The sequence below is a fragment of the Herpailurus yagouaroundi genome, unplaced genomic scaffold, assembly GCF_014898765.1.
Source record: "Herpailurus yagouaroundi ecotype Mexico unplaced genomic scaffold, PumYag 140, whole genome shotgun sequence".
NCBI classification, from domain to species: Eukaryota; Metazoa; Chordata; class Mammalia; order Carnivora; family Felidae; genus Herpailurus; species Herpailurus yagouaroundi.
In genome coordinates this window covers 65,049,787-65,056,778 of record NW_024412395.1, presented here as the reverse complement: position 1 = coordinate 65,056,778, position 6,992 = coordinate 65,049,787, and the positions used below count along the sequence as shown (strand labels likewise).

General features: G+C 36.7%; 1 long non-coding RNA gene across 1 annotated transcript in view; it reads right to left on the bottom strand.

The window, feature by feature from the left end:
* LOC121030278 (uncharacterized) overlaps nt 1–4,333 on the bottom strand; it is a 35,545-nt gene extending 31,212 nt beyond the window's left edge. The window contains exons 1-2 of the long non-coding RNA XR_005790154.1: nt 4,163–4,333; nt 3,788–3,917 (exon numbers count right to left, since the gene is read on the bottom strand). This is a non-coding gene — a long non-coding RNA (uncharacterized LOC121030278). The remainder of the gene's footprint in view (nt 1–3,787; nt 3,918–4,162) is intronic.
* Nucleotides 4,334–6,992: the final 2,659 nt, after the last annotated feature.

The following is a 6,992-nucleotide window of genomic DNA, read 5'->3' as shown; positions in this document are numbered from 1 at the left end:
TTTTTTTTTTTTTTTTTTTTTTTTTTTTTTTTTTTTTTTTTTGTTATTGGCTTTGGATAATTTTGGATAGCCAATGATCTTTCCTTAGCTAATGTACCATCTTCAGCTGGCAAATCACTACCAAGGTAATGAACTACAGCTCTGTAGTTTTAGAAACTTTCTGCTCCTTCCTATCCAATAAATGTCTCTGTATTTATGATCCTTTGGTTTTGTTTCTATTTCAGAGTCCAGTTTTTTTCTGAAAAGCCATGTTTGCTTTGGTTCTTAGCTTTTCAGTTTTCTAAAACCTCTGAAAATATTTGTCCTTAAATTAAAGATTGTTCAGGACTGAAAATTCCCATCCCAATTTGTTTTTTTAAATTAAATATATTATTTCTGCTCTTAGTCCATTAATAAAAACAGAGAACAGTGATTCTTTTACATCAGCTGTCAGGGATACCTCAAGATATATTTTGAAAATATGTTCAAGCCAACCATTAAAATTTAGGTAGCACTCTGAAGAAAATCTTAAATAAAAGCGTGGTTCATATATAGATTTAGGAGAGCATGGAAGGGGAGGCAAGCTATATAAATAGGAGGTAAGATTAAAGTAGGGTATAGGATTTGGAGCAGAGGAAAGACATTTTAGATTATTTCAAGGCTAGTTGTTTCTTTCCTTTGGCCTTTCCAGAATTTCTCTGAGGGAGGAGATGTTGGATTTGAATTTCATTTTAAAGCCTCAGCATAATAATAATAAATAATGATAATAATAAGGCCACTATTATTGCTTAATACTTCCGCTCCATTTTTTTTTCTATGCCTTCTGTTAGATGTATTATACTTAAGATGCCAAAAGGTTCCCACAATAGCCACCAAAATTCTAAATCATCCCTATGCCATTTGGCAAGTCAATTATTGGAATTTAGGTTACAGTGAAAAACATTTTGGAGTAGACATTCTATAGGAATAGGAGAGTGGCTGTAAGTTAAAAACAAAAAGAATCACTTTCTCCCTCACACACCCATGCACACAAACACATCATGATAGCCAATTTCTACTAATATTTCCTGAAACAACAACTTGGATTCTTGATTATTTTTGTCAAGACCAGATGACTAATAACCAAAAAACCTATTAGTTCACAATGTAGTAGAATGGAGAAGAAAGACCTTCAATGTTAAGGAGAGTAACATTTCTTTGAATGGGCAAGGCAGATAATTTTCTCATATTTTTTTACGGGATTTTGTTTATAATTCATTATTATATGTATTTGCTAAATTCATAATTAACGATTACATATTTCATAATATTTTGGCATATGAAACCTATTTATTTGAAAAAAATAACTTTTTATTATAAAATGCTCACGAGAGAATATATAATTATTAAAGTGATAATAAAAGTAATGGGATGATCAGAAATTCCAAGAGATGTTTCTTGAACATACAATAGAAAGTTGGTGTAAATGAAAGAGAAAAATGGCAAATTTAGCAACGGCATAAAAAATTGTCTGCATACTCTCCCAGGAATTAAGAAAGGTAATTTGTGGGGTTCAGTCAGTTAAGCAACTGATTTCGGCTCAGGTCATGATCCCATGGTCGGTTCGAACCCGGTGTTGGGCCCTGTGATGACAGTGAGAACCTGGAGTCTGCTTTGGATTCTGTATCTCCCTCTCTCTGTCCCTCCCTAGCTTGTGCTCCCTCTCTCTCTCTCTCTCTCTCTCTCTGTCTCTCTCTCTCTGTGTCTCTCTCTCTCTCAAAAATAAATAATTTTTTTTTAAAAAAAGAAAAGGTAATTTGTAAAACTATTTAACAAAATTATTAATCAGAAGAAATAAAAAATTGTGGAAATTGGTAAGAAATATATGATTCGCAAAAGAATTGTCATATGTAGGCTTGTATACCAACATGCCATCTTTCAAAAATTTAGAGTTTTTCCAATATTTCTTCTCATGCTTACCCTTCATAAATGTTTATGCCTAGCTATGAATAAATATTGATCAGATGTTGTGGGCATCTTTCTTTCTTTCTTTCTTTCTTTCTTTCTTTCTTTCTTTCTTTTTTGTGGATACAGTAGAAAGGAACAATGTTAAACATACTATCCACACAGGGCAACGGTGCTAAAAACATTTGATCCTACCACTAAGAAACCAGAATTATGGTTAAAATATGGCAATTTGTGGGAACACAATATATGAAATAAATAATATAATATTCCTTTATATATAATCTAATAAATCTATGTGATGGTGCCTTCTCAATCAGTGAAATACACAATAATCACATTATGTTTTCCCTGAACTTGTCCTTTGGGAACAACTCTGTCACCATGATATATTGTATCAATGAGGGTATAGTCAGAAGATATAAACCACAAAGTAATTCAAAAAGGGAGTGTAACTATAGAGCTTCTATAGGGGTCTAATGAATAGCCTGGAGATACCCTAGAGTACTTAAGGAAGAAACAAACTTGGAAGGGCATTATTCCCAAGGCTAGGATTCAGACCTCATTGGAGAAGTGTGGCTTTAACCACAGTTTAACTAGAAGACAGAAAAGCTCTCTGAGTTTCTCCTGGTAACAGCTGGTGTGCAGTCATCAAGCAAGCAAGAAATATTTCTCTAGGGTGCAGTTGGGCTAAAGCCAGTGGGCATGAAACTAATTGGAAAATAGAAGACACCTTTTCAGGGTACAGGTGGGCTGATCTAGCATACACTTCTGGGAGCAAGGGGGACAGAAAATTATGGTGAGAGTGGCAAGGAGAAAATAGCCGTCCAGGCTGAGGTAGGCTGAGGTTGGAGGGCAGGTGTAAGAAAGAAACAGAAGCATCGAGAGATCATGAGCTGGCTGGATAGTGCACAGTTCAGATGTGTGGCATTGGTGTAGGAATGGCTTCACTGAGGTGGTCACTGAGCCAGAGCTGTAAGTTTATTGAGAGGCTAGTTTCTCTGCATGTATAGCTGGGCTGTCCCACACCAACACATAATACTGGCAACAGTAAGAGCAGAAAAAAATAAAAAAATAGAAGTACATTAGAACCAGAAGGAGATGACCTTTTCTCCAAGCCTGTACTTACATCATCCTATACTGAGAAAAATTAACATCTTGCTCTCTACAAAGGAGAAATCTTAGAGTCCAGATCCATTATTGCAGAACAGGAAAGAAAACAGCGGATTTGGAGTTGAGAGGTAATAAATTGATAGTTGATATACACGTGGTCCTTTTGGGATTCCAAACATCATGCTTCACCCCTACCTCACTGGGATAAAAGAAAAAAAAAAAACCCTGAATATGGTTTTTGGGCCCCTGACTCTAGTCAAGCTGAATGTAAACTTGGCCTTGGGACGTCCACTCATACAAGTAATATTAACTTTGGCTCCGGCTAAACTGAGTCGTCTATTTGTCGTTTGTACCTGAAGAACTCCTAGTTGGTACAAAAACAATTTTCTAAACAGAGGGAAAGATGGTACTGAAGACAGCAAGTAAATTTTAGGTCTAAGATTTTTTTCCTAGTGTTTCACTTAGAGACTTTCATTCCTTACAAGGAATTTCTTCATGAACAATTGAATATAGTTTCATTATTCAGAATCATACTTAACAGATGTTAATAAATCCTTTCGCAGACTTCTCTGTTATCATATAAAGAGTTGAGAATTCATTGTCCCCATCTTCACAAGAAGATAAAATTGAGAAAACCAAAAATTTTGGCCTTTTTTTAGATCCTCCAGAGAACTGAGACCCTAGGACAACAGCCCCTCAGAAATCTGGAGAGACAGGCAAGTAAAGAGGAGTACAGACATGAATAACTTACCGGGAGCTGATGTGGCTGGAGCCAGTAACTGGTAGAAACACTTAACCGGTAATTTTGATGAATTTCTGCAGGCTGAATGTGCACTGGCTTGACAGACAGAGACTCCTGGGGTCCAGTCCCAGTGGTGGCCCTAAATCTTCATGGGTTTTATCTTTAGTAACATTACAAGGTACTCACTGAGAGTTGCAGAAATATCTCCCTAGTAATTAGTACAGGCAGAGGAGAAAATCCCCATTTTGAAATATACTTAGAATATAAGTAACCATTTTGAAATATGCCCAGAGCTGTCTCCATAATGAAAGTTTACCATCCAGGGGAGACAACATTATCAGAACATTATGTGACCTGCGGAAGGGCAGTTAGACAACTCCTCACCCCTCTATCCATTCTGTCTTATGTAAAGAGAGAAAAAAAGGTGGCGGTGGGGGGAAGGTACGAAGTGCTTCTGAGCCGCAGCCCAGTGGTTCAAGCTAACTAAAAACTGAGATTTAACTCTTGGATTTTAGAATGTTTCTACTTCCCAAATTCTTAACACCATATCAACAAGGTTCTAGAAAAATAATGGTGGATTATAACTGAGCTGTAAGGCACAGACTCTGTTTAAGAACTTGTTATGGAAATCCACAGCCAAGAAAGGGAAAAAGTGACAGTGAGGACCCTGAAGCCTCTGGCACCCACAACCACAGCAAATATTAAACACAGTCCAGCACTTGGCCAAGTTGACATAAATCCTCACATGAGATGCCTAATTACTTCAGTTTCTATTACCCAACATAGCATGTCCAGTTTTCAACACTGACAACAAAATACAAGACATGCTAAAAGACATGCAATAACATGGTCTTAAGAGGCAAAGTAAGCCTTAGAACAAGGCTGACAGACAAATCAGATTTTAGAATAATTAGGTAGGAAATTCAAAATCACCACAATTAATATCTTCAAGGTGCTAATGCAAAATGTAGGCAGCGTGTATGAACAGATGCATAATGTAAGCAGAGAGATGTAAACTCAAAGCAAGTTTCAGAAGGACATGCTAAAAACCAAAGACTAACAGAAGTGAAGGATATGGATATGGACAAAGAAAGTATCAGTGAGCTTGAAACATGTCAATAGATAATTTCCAACCTGAATGCAAACAGATAAAAGTTTAAGAAGAAGAAAAGAAAGAAAAAAATCCAAGAACTATGGGACAATCATTAAAAACCTATGGGTAATATCATACTTAAGGTAAGAACTTATATGTTTTTCCCCTAAGATCAGAAAAAAGGCAAAGATACCCCTCTTATTCAACATTGTACTGGAAGTCCTAGTTAATACAATGTGAAAATATACTGAGATATGAAGAATGGAAACAAAGAAATAAAACTTTTTGTTTGTAGACGACATTATTGCCTATGTAGAAAATCCTAAACTATCAACCAAAACATTATTTTTTCAATGTTTATTTATTTTTGAGACAGAGCATGAGCAGGGGACAGGCAGAGAGAGATAGGGAGACACAGAACCCAAAGCAGGCTCCAGCCTCTGAGTGGTCAGCACAGACACTGATGCGGGGCTCAAACTCACAAACTGTGAGATCATGATCTGAGCTGAAGTCAGACACTTAAACGACTGAGCCACCCAGGCCCCCAAAACATTCCTGATTGTAAGTGATTTTTTTAAATTTTTATTTACTCATTTATTTTAATTTCTTTTTTGAGAGAGAGAGAGCAGGAATAAGAGGGGAAGGGGAAGAGAGATGGAGAGGGAGAATCCCAAGCAGGCTCCATGCTCATTGCAGAGCCAGATGGAGGTCTTGATCCCATGACCATGATACCATGACTTGAGCTGAAATCAAGAGTCGGCTCAACCTACTAAGCTACTCAGGTGCCCCTCTAAGTGATTATGCATACAGGGTCACAGTACGCAAGGTTAATACACAAAAGTCAATTGCTTTTCTAAATGCCAGCAATGAATAATTCAAATCTGAAATTAAAAACACCACTGTATCAGACTGCTCAGGCTACCATAACAAAATACCACAGACTAAGTAACTTAAACAACAGAATTTTATTTTCTCACAGTTTGGGGAGCTGAAAGTCCAAAATCAAAGTGCTGAGTAGGATTGGTTTCTGGTGAGAAGTCTCTCCGTGGTTTGCACACACTGTTTTCTCATTGTGTCTTCACGAGACCTTTTCTTTGAGTGTACACAGTCCTGGTACTTCTTCATCTTTTGATAAGACATTAGTTCTATTGAATTAGGGCCACATCCTTATAACCTCATTTAGTCTTAGTTACCTTCTTAAAGGCCCTGTCTCCAAATACAGTCATGCGGGGAGTTAGGACTTCAACCTATGAGTCTGGGGGCGGGGGGGGGGGGGGGGGGGGGGGGGGTGGGGGTGGGAGATACAGTTTAGTCTATAAAACAACTTACATTAAGACAACAAAAAATGAAGTATGTGTAAATAAATGTAGGATTTATAGGTGGAAATGATAAAACCCAATTGAAATAAATCAAAGATGGTCTAAATAAGTGGAGGAATAGTTCACTTTCATGAGTAGAAAGACACAATATTATTAAGGTGTCAATTTCCCCACCCCCAAAAAGATGTTAATATTCCCAATTGGAGCTATAGATTCAACACATTCCGGTCAAAATCTCAGCAAACTATTTTGTGAATATTGAGAAACTGATTCCATATTTCTATGGAAAGAATAGCCAGCATAATCTTAAAGAAGAAAAGAGCTGGAATACTGACGACATTCAACTGTAAGATTTACTATAAAGCTATAGTAATGAAGATAATGTGGTACTGCTGAAAGAAGAGATAAATAGGTCAGTAGAACAGAATAAAGAACCTGGAAATAAAATAGAAGAACCCAGAAACAACATAAAAACCTACACATGAATGTTTACAATTCACAATTACCAAAAATTGGAAATCACTAATATGCCCTTCAATATGTGAATGAACTATGATATATCTGTGTAAAGGCATACAATGGAGTGTTTAAAAGAATGAGCTATCAAGTCATGAAAATACACTAATAAAATTTAAATGCACATTGTTATGTGAAGAAGCCAATAATGAAAAGCCACATACTGTGTGATCCCAACTGTATGACATTCTGGAGAAAGCAAAACTGTAGAGAAAGTAAAAAGATCAGTGATTGTTAGCAGTTCAGGGGAAGGAGGAAGGGATCAGTAGATGTATACATCTTATGT